The 10013-nt window shown below is 36.4% G+C and overlaps 1 protein-coding gene across 1 annotated transcript in view; it reads right to left on the minus strand.

Moving 5' to 3' along the window:
- The window catches only part of LOC141399429 (uncharacterized), a 39643-nt gene extending 30602 nt beyond the window's left edge, over positions 1-9041 (minus strand). Inside the window, exon 1 of the mRNA XM_073978135.1 lies at positions 8787-9041. The gene's annotated coding sequence lies outside the window, so the exon portion shown is untranslated. The remainder of the gene's footprint in view (positions 1-8786) is intronic.
- Between the last annotated feature and the right edge of the window lie 972 nt (positions 9042-10013).

Below are 10013 nucleotides of genomic sequence, written 5' to 3' on the forward strand. Positions count from 1 at the left end.
ATCCGTCTGTCTGCCTGTCAACTCGTTCGTTTGTCGCGATAGCTAGTCAGCGGGAGGGAGTGGAACGTTCGTCATTAAAAAGACCATCTTATTAATTTTCACAGTAAATATTATCATTCATGTTGTTGTTGTTGGTGCCGGTAAATACAATCGCCGGATTGCCCGGATTGTAAGTGAAAAGAACTGCATTGTTCGACTTGTTGAGAGTTGTGCGAAATAAAGCTTTTTCCATTCATTCGCCTTGAAATCAAGCATTCAATTGAATTATGGTGGACTGTTGTTTGCCAAAAAAAAAAAAAAAATGTTGCTTTGAACCAAGCAACAATAAATTACAGTAGCAGATAATAAGAATATGATCAAAATAGTAATTCTCAGAAAAAATATATAATTTAATATTATTTTATGTTATTTTATTTCTCTGAAAAACTTGAGATTTTTAATGACCAACTTGTATATATGTATGTGTGTGGTACAAAGTACAATAAAGTTGGCTACTTAAATCTGATAGTGGTTCTAAATCGCATGAGATTAACGACTAATTGAGATGACGAAATACATATGTATGTGTCTGTACGGCCACAATTAACTTTAATATTTATCTACAAAGGTTTAAAACTATAATAATTGTTCCACAAACATCCTAGGCGGGTCAAGGGAGACTTCTCTCATATCAATGAGTGCACCCCGATTCATATTAGCTCAATGATACGGGACCTACTGTTTATCGCCGAGTCCGAATGGCGTGTCTTAAGAGACCACTTAATAGAGAAGTTTTACATGGCTGAAATGTCGCCAACATTACTGAGGGGTATTTTGCCACCGTAAAACATTTGATGTTGCTTGGTCGGGGAATCGAACCCACGACCTTCTGCGTGCAAGGCGGGTGTGCATACCATTGCACTCGTTATTACTATTAAAACTATAAGCCCGTTATTATTCTGACCAGACGAAAAATTGATTAAAATAAGAAATTAAATTTTTTATATTATTTTTTTTCAAATTAGTGCCTAAATTTCTCTAATAAAAAACTGATCTCATGTTTATCAACGCATTATTATTTCGGTCCAGATTAAAGGTTACAATGTGTTGATGTTTTATTTATTAATATGCTCAAATTGACCTCTATATATTACAGCTGCTCTATAAAGTATAACTCACGCAAGTCTGAAGGTCAAATGCTAATGACAATATAAATAAACATACATGTACATATGTACATGAATATTATACGATCTTGAACATATCCCATCAACACATAATTAAATATTACTTATTAACATTTTAACTATTATCTTAAACTTGGCTTAGCAGTTTTGGATTTATAACTTTATGGGCTACTAAAAACTTTACAGATGTGGACGTTTTTTTTACAAATTTGAATTAATGCTATGATTAATTATTAATGTTTAAAGTTAAACATGGCTATAAAGAACACTTTTAGCCTGCTTATAATTCCTCTTTCACAACCACTTGGTGGTTTCTGGTAGTTTTTGAAAAACAAAATAAATTTTTTGAAATTTTGCCTTTTTAGGGCGAAGATCATTTTTTTAATGATTTTTGTTAATTTTCTCGTTTAGAGTTAAGCTTGATGATCTGAAATTATTTGCAAGTGAAAAAGGAAAGCCAAGGACTCGAACCCACATAGTCAACAAATTACGTTACCTGGTTTCATTGGTGGTAAAGCAAATCTTCGGACGTATCGACTATGTAATGGCTTCTCTGTCCTAGAACTTATCGTTTTTCAAATGCAAATGTGTTTTTGTACATTAATTTAAAATAAATTTTATTTGTCAGCCTAATTTACAACTAAAATCAGTTTGAGACGCTTTAGAGGATAAACAAACTAATGTTTAGTTTTGAGTTTGGCGCTTCGTGTTGCTAAAATCTAAGGGGATTGTCAGCACGAAACGCAAACTTAAAGCAAACATTAAAATTACGTTTAGATTTACGAAATCCCTTGACATTTTAAATCGGGTGGATTTATAAATCTAAACGTACTATAATGCTGTTATTAGCCTGAATATGTTGAAATCCTGTGTCCATCCACGTTTAAAGGAATGGAAAATTCAGTACAATAGTACCTTTTTCAATACCATTTCACTATCAAAAGTACCGAAGTACCCCGGTAGCCAATTCAGTAGCATTCAGTTACCACATTCGTATGCTATATATAGGGAAGACGAACAGAAGCACATGTATGTAACATTGTGCTTGTATTGTATTAAACAGCAACAAATGCCTCAAGGCCTCGACACATAAGCGGCTGGCTAAAGTCATTTCTGGGAAAGGAATAAAGAAATATCAGAACCACATTTGAAATAGGTCAAACTTGGTCTTTAGTCTTTTAAAGGGGAAAGCCTATTGATTTTGGTGATGGTCGGATAATATTCAGTGGTCAGAATGGCCAAAAAACTTATTTGAAGAAAAAGTCAACATTTTATTTCAAAGCGAATATCTCCGCTTCTATATGGGGTATATCAAAAGCAAAACCTGCTAATGAAAGTAGAAAATATCACCTTTATAACGGTAGCCTAGGTTCGTAGGTGGCCAAACAACGAAGATATCGCAATAGCCGCTAATAGAACACAATTTTTCATTTTTGCGATTTTAAAAAATTATGACGAATATCACAGCTTTGGTTGGGGACCATCCAAAAACAAAGTCTGAAAGTAGAAAATCCCATCTTTACAATGATGCAAAGTAGGTTGGCGTAGGTGGCCAAATAACAGAGACATCGCAATAGTCGGTAATACATCCCCTTTTTTTCCATTTTTTTTTTTTTTGTAATCACGCTACAGGTCGCAATTTTGATCAGATCGTCACAAAATTTTGGGGCTTAATGGGGGTGGTCGGATAATATTCCGGGGTCGGAATGGGCAGAAACGTATTTGGAGAAAAAGTCAACGTTTTATTTCAAAGCGAATATCTCCGCTCAAAAGCAAAACCTGCTAATGAAAGTAGAAAATATCATCTTTACAACGATGTGAACTAGGTTGTCGTAGGTGGTCAAACAACAGAGATATCGCAATAGTCGGTAATGCATGCCTCTTTTCCATTTTTTGTGCAATCACATCCGTGTGGTGTTATTTTTTTTTCCTTTTCTATCCCATCGGACGCCTCCCCAGGTGGTGGATAGGGGAACGCTCATCAGATATGGCGGGTACCGCCAAATTAAAATATGCGGGGCGAACCAAAAGAAAAAAGAAAAAAGGCAGCGTCTGATCAACAGTTGGCGGCGGCAAACAGCGTCTGAACTCCAGGAGGAGCAGCTGAATATTTAGAAGGAAAACCCTCCAGATGGCAAGGGGAACCCGCTGAAGTACCTCTCTCCCTAAAAACTATACAATTACCTATTATGAATGATAAATAAATAAATACACGGCCCTTTGTCTCCGGCAACACAATGGTGCTAAGAATCCCCGGAGGTAAAAAACAACATTTAAGAATTGCTACATGGAATGTAAGGAGTCTCTATGAAGCAGGAAAACTAGCCAACACTATTATGGAAATGAACAGATTAAACATCGATATACTCGGAATAAGTGAGACCTGGTGGCCACAAAGCGGCGAATTTAGTTCCCAAAACATGAAAATATACTTCTCTGGCAACTCCAGCCAAAATCACAGAAACGGTGTCGGGATTATAGTAAAAAGTAACATAGCGCAATGCGTAAAGGGTTCTATCTTCAAATCGGATCGGACTATGCTACTTAAAATTAAATGTCAACCAATTGACATGAACATAATCCAAGTAAAGGGTGTTTTTTTTTAAGCTAGATAGAACTTTAAATTGTAAAAAGTAACACAAAAAATTAAATTTTGATGAAACTTTTTTTTTTTATTTGTTTCAGTCATGGTATAATAAGGAAGGTAGAACAGGTTCGAAAAAACCATAGAAAATCAACCCTACATGTATGCCCGCTTCCTTTCAAAATTGTCTATTGTGACAAACGTCAAGTTTTGTTTTTGTTTATGTTTGTTTCTTATTCAAATTTCAAAATTAATGAAATGTGAAAAATATAAATGGCACGCAATAAATTTTTATTCGGATCTACTAGAAACGATGTTGTTGTGGCGACGCAAATATGTTCGTTCGGATATTATTTCAGTTGTCCGGTTCCTCTGTATCCAGACTCAAAAATTCTGCAACGGACTGGACCTGCGTCCATACAGAATGGGGAAACGGTGAGTGGGGTTAGCTGGGCAGCTAAACAAATGCATGTGTGGGCATGTGTTGGATATCATGACATCAATACGAATTGAGGCGGCTGCATCGTCCGGATCTTAACTGGTCTAAAACCACTCGTGTTCGCCTTGGGAGCTGGCGTTCTTCTGTTGCGATGGATGCTCAAGTACGACATTCACACTGTAGGGCCTTCGCGACTGCATCAGTGTGAATGCTATCCAAAATCCTGTTGTTCTGATGCCCCGGCAAAACCTTCGTCTCCTCATGAACATGGTCTACTGGTGTGGTGAAGAGGCACCCTATTGCAGTCATCAGGGCGGCATTCTGGCAGGTTTGAATATTCTTCCACTGCGTACAGCTAACATTTGCATACCACGTTGGCTCCGCATAGCTTACCACAGAACGGCCTATTGTTTTGTAAAGGCCTCGGCAAATGAAATCTATTGAGTGCAAATACAATCTATGTGTTTCTACTTCTCAACTTATTGCAAAAACCTGTGGCTTGCGCGGACGACTTAAACATGCTATCGATTCTACTGGAGATTAAGATACCGTATAGTGATAAATAAATGAAAAATCTGGAGAACATTACATTAGAAATATAAACTTTTGGTCTTTATTGATTATTTTTATTCACTGATAAGATACATTGTTAAATAGCCAACACTTGAGCGGGGAGACTTGTCTCATTCCATAGATGTATGCATTACAATGTTTTTAATTATTCTTCAAATGGGGAAAGCATGCAAATTCTAAAAGATTATCCATTTTACTTTCCAATCAGGTTTTTGCACACGCGACAGCTTCTCATTTTGTGAAAGAAAAACCGCTGTTGTTTTAAATTTATTGTTATGATTAAAATTCCTTTTTGATTTATGAAAATAAAATGTATGTACATATGTATTTTATTTTCTGAAATTTGTCATAATCTGAGCATTAAAACAAAACATTTCAAAATGAGTTTGACACAAGTCGGTCACCAATGGAAAAAAAATTGTAATCAGCTGTGAGCTCTGCCATACCTTTCTTATTATACCATGGTTTCAGTATACTCTGACAAATCACCATAAATAGACTCACGCTTGAACAACGCTACGAAATTATCCAAATTTACTTTGAAAATCAGTCGTCGATTCGCGCAACTTATAGACGACTTCGTCATTTGTATGGCGTTCAGCGATGAGGCGCATTTGTTAATAAGCAAAATTGCCGCATATGGAGTGAGACCAATCCACAAGAGACCCTAGAGACTCCATTACATCCAGAAAAATGTGAGGTTTTCACGCTGGTTGCATCATCGGACCTTATTTCTTCGAAAATGAGGCCGGAGCTCGCGTTACGGTCAATGGAGATCGTTACCGCACCATGATCAATGATTTTTTGTTTGAAAATATGGATGACATTGATCCGGAGGAGATGTGGTTTCAACAGGATGGCGCTACGTGCCATACGGCGAACGCAACCATCGACTTATTGAAATCAAAATTTGGCGAAAAGTTGATTTCGAGAAGTGGACCTGTCAATTGGCCTCCAAGGTCGTGCGATTTGACACCTCTCGATTATTTCCTGTGGGCTACGTGAAGTCACTGGTTTATGCTGATAAACCAGCAACAATTGATGCTTTGGAGGCCAGCATTGTTCGTGTTGTTCGTGACATATGGCCAGCAGTGCTCGAAAAAGTGGCCAAAAATTGGACGTCCAGAATGCACTTCGTCAAGAACAGCCGCGGTGCCCATATGCCCGAAATCATTTTCTAATGTTAATGTCACGTATTGATCTTTCGAATAAAAAAAAATGTTGATTACAATTTAATTTTTTGTGTTAATTTTTACAATTTCAAGTTATATCGGGCTTAAAAAACACCCTTTATACGCACCTACTGCGGACAAAGGTAATCATGAAATTGAAGCTTTTTACGAGGAAATTAAAGACTTACTAAAAATGACAAAGAGGTACGAAATTACAATAATTAAAGGCGATTTTAACGCTAAAATAGGAGCGGAAAGTGCCAAGGCGTAACAGGAAACTATGGCCTAGGCGAAAGAAATGACAGGGGTGACAGACTAATTCAGTTCTGTAAAGAACATAACATGATGGTAACAAACACAATGTTCTGCCTTCCCCCATGGAAATCGCCACAGGATAGAAGGGACAATATTACCTTACTGGCGCATAGCATATCTGGACTCCAGAACCTTGTGAAGAAGCCTATTGATGGTTGGCGTGCATCCCACTTTTCCATTTTTTATTTGATTTGTGCTGACGATGCACTTAAATGCGTTTCAACAAAATTGATTTATGAAGACATTCAGAGCAAAGGCACTAAGCTATCCTAATTTTAATATTTTGAATTTTACCAGCCAAAAGCTTATGCGCAGGGGTAGTGGTGTGGGGTATCATATAGTCGGCCCCGGCTATAGCCTTGGCTCACTTGTTTTTTTATATATTGTGTTGATTAGGTCTGTCGGTGAAATAATAGACCCACTGTTTGATATTTATCCAACAAACGCCAAAAATTCCAAATTAGTACTTTTATTGTTTTTGTACAAACTCAGGCTGAGGGTTCTCCGAATTTCAGGAGTACACTAAATGCAAGGGTGAAGAGGTTATATCATAGTTATAAGGAGACAAACCTGGACAATTTTCTCTAAAATATCTTACTTCAAGCCAAACTCAGGGTCTGGTATTTTGTAAAGGATGTTCCAACTGTCCCTATATATGACCGTAGTTCTGCCGTCCGCTAGATTTATATTTCGTTTTCGGACTCCTCCCATGTCGTCCGACTTCTGACTCTTGGCCTTTGCCTCTCACATTTTACAACATGACAAAACGATTTCAGTTTCGGTTTATAAATTCACTCGTTTAGGGCAACTTCTGATTCTTTTCCAGTTTGCATTCAGAATTTCAGTTTAAACACTACACCATTTTCAACTGTAATTCAGAAAATACCAATTCGAATGGAATTTCTGAATTACAAATGGATTTAATGAACCAATTGTCAGAGCATTAAGAGAATTTAATTTAACGAAACTTTGGATTTGTAGTTTTCTAATAACACTGTGAACACAAATTTTGGGGCAGAGATAATTCCTTTGGAAATTAAAGCCCTTGGTGAGTATATGAGGAATCCCAAAGGACATATCCGCCGTGAGTCGAACTTCCGCGTTATGGTGAGATGACGTTTTTACTAGAGACCCTGTAAGGCATCAGGAATTAGCGTTATATCTTTGTTCACTGTTGCTTTAGCTTATTTTTGAGATGACATGTCTGCAGTCAAATCGAATGAGGATTATTTTCGTAGAGCACTTCGACCTTCTAACTCGCTTCCTTCAATGTCCTTTTCGACGAAAACGATTTTGCCATGTTTACATAAGAGCTTTTTGTCGGTTAATATTCTTTATAAGGATTTATTTGACGTATAGGTAATGAAATTGACATTTTAAATCCAGTGGATTTATTAAATCCAGTTACATATATAAGGTAAAATAAGATCCCACATTACACAGTTTCGATTTTGCGAGTACTTGTTTTGTAATTTATCTGACAAATGTACAATGGAATTGACAACTTAATTACACGTTTTATTTTAACATGTATAATGTAAATTCGGCTTTAGAATAGTTTCCGATTTTCATTATTCGATTTATCGCATATTTACATAATACGACGAACGTACAACTCAAGTCTGAGGCAAAAATCACTAAATTATATTAAAAAAATCCTTAATGCGTTCACACTCCGCAAATTTCTGGTAACTTTTTCTTATACCTCACATGTCACAAATATCCCACTGTTTTTAAATTATATAATTTAATGTTGTTAATTAGTTAAATTTAATTTGAATTTGGCTTTCTTTCAAAAATCCGCATTCATTTGTGCCACACTGTCCAATTATGTTTTCAATACAAAGTTGTTTTTATTTATCACAAACAAATTTTAACAAAAAGTGAAACGCGGCCATGCAAACATAATACTAATAAGAAACACAAACAACAACACAATGCACTTTTGAAGATCAATAAACATAAACATTAATAAGTACCCCATGCAATTATGGGTTTTTTTCCCTCCGAAGTGAAGATAAACATACAATTTAAGACACGATTAGCCGCACTTTGGCAATGCACTTTCGAACAATGGGGAGAATGGGCGGCTAACGTTACACTCGAGTTGATTTGAAAAACAAGATGTTTTTTATGGTTTTTTATTATTGGAGGAAATTAATTATTTTCATAAAATTCACAAGTCATAATTATCATAATTTTTTTTGTTATATCAACGAAATCAATGGGATTTGAAACGTAGTTATTATAATATGGTATGTAAATCAATATCCGTTCCAATTGTAAATTTTCTAGTTATAAATACTGGACTTCAAATCACTTAGTTAATTTTAAACAATTCTTCTTTAAGGTTTTAAATATTAATTTGATTTTATGTGACAATTTCCCGGCAATTTCATTAAAAAAATTAATTAAAATTAATTCATCGTTTCCTCCAGTTTCTTCTGGAAGTTTTCTTGCAAAAACCTAACGACAAGAATAATCCACTTTAATTTATTTATGGAATGTTTTTATTTTCATTTTTCATTTGATCTTACTTTTCAATTTAAATTCGTTAAATTTGTTTTAGTCGTTAATTTTTTGGTTATTTATTTAGTTGATTTTTTGCTATTTTCCGCGCGACGTCTCGCTCAATATAACTACACACTACTGATTGTCGAAGTTGGCTCAAAACATTCAAGTCCCCCAACCATCATCCATCGACCAAAAACAAAACCCCAGCTTCTTGTTATTGCGAACGTATTACGGCCGTTTGTTTGTTTTTCTTGTTGTTGTGCCATTGGCTGTTAAGTGAAAGAGAAACTTGATCTACAAAAATAAAAGAGTCGCTCTTTTCATACAATCGTTGTTGTTGTTGCCAGTTTTTGGGAGCAGCATATATGAGGCAAGTGTGTGTGCGTATAGCTTGAGACCGACTTACGACAAAAACGTAGTATAAACGTGCTCCGCATATCATCAGCATTGAGGCTCCATAGCACAGGGTAAAAAAAGCACACACATAAAGCTTGAAACTTGCACAGTAAGTAGAAAAAGTTTTATTTTAGGCAAAAAAGCTTTCATTAAGAGTTCACTCATTGGGCGCCAAAAACGACGATTCAATGAATGGGCATTTTATAAATTACATTTGGAGTTGGATAGTACCATGTGGAAATACACTGATCCGGTATTCAATTATTGCAAAAATGGAAGATATGTTTGATATGTTTGTAAATTCGTTTTTGAGCTTACTCTAGTTCTGGGACTATCTCCACTTCTTGGAAAGCGGCTGATTCGATGGGTTGTAGCCACAAAGCTACTGAAGTTAGTTGAGTAAGTTTGGTAGGGTAGATGAAAGCGTGCAGTGTGTCGTGCGGTCTATGATGCATGCTGGGCAGATGTTTTGCACGGTGACATCCATCCTTGCCCTATACGAATTTAGACGGCTGCACCATCCCCAGCGTAGTTGAGACAAAACTATTCTGGTTTGTCGAGGCAGCTGACGCTCCTCAGCTGCGATAGATGTGGTATGTTCTCCGAGGACCGCATTCACACGATAGTTGTTTAAGGCGACTTCGTCCGTGTGAATGCTATTTAAACCTGTTTGAAGGCTTGTTGATCTAGGGGTCCTTTTGTAACTTTCTAGATCATGAAGATAACCCCTACATCTCAGCTTGTCGCAGATAGCTGTGGCATGCGCGGACGACGGGAACATGTTGTAGAATGTGACCCCTAGTATGGGTAAACAGAGTGACCGTAGATTTAGTAGCGGATATTTGCATATTCCT

Source organism: Musca autumnalis, unplaced genomic scaffold (genome assembly GCF_047663935.1).
Source record: "Musca autumnalis isolate F117 unplaced genomic scaffold, ASM4766393v1 scaffold_3, whole genome shotgun sequence".
In the NCBI taxonomy this organism is placed as follows: Eukaryota; Metazoa; Arthropoda; class Insecta; order Diptera; family Muscidae; genus Musca; species Musca autumnalis.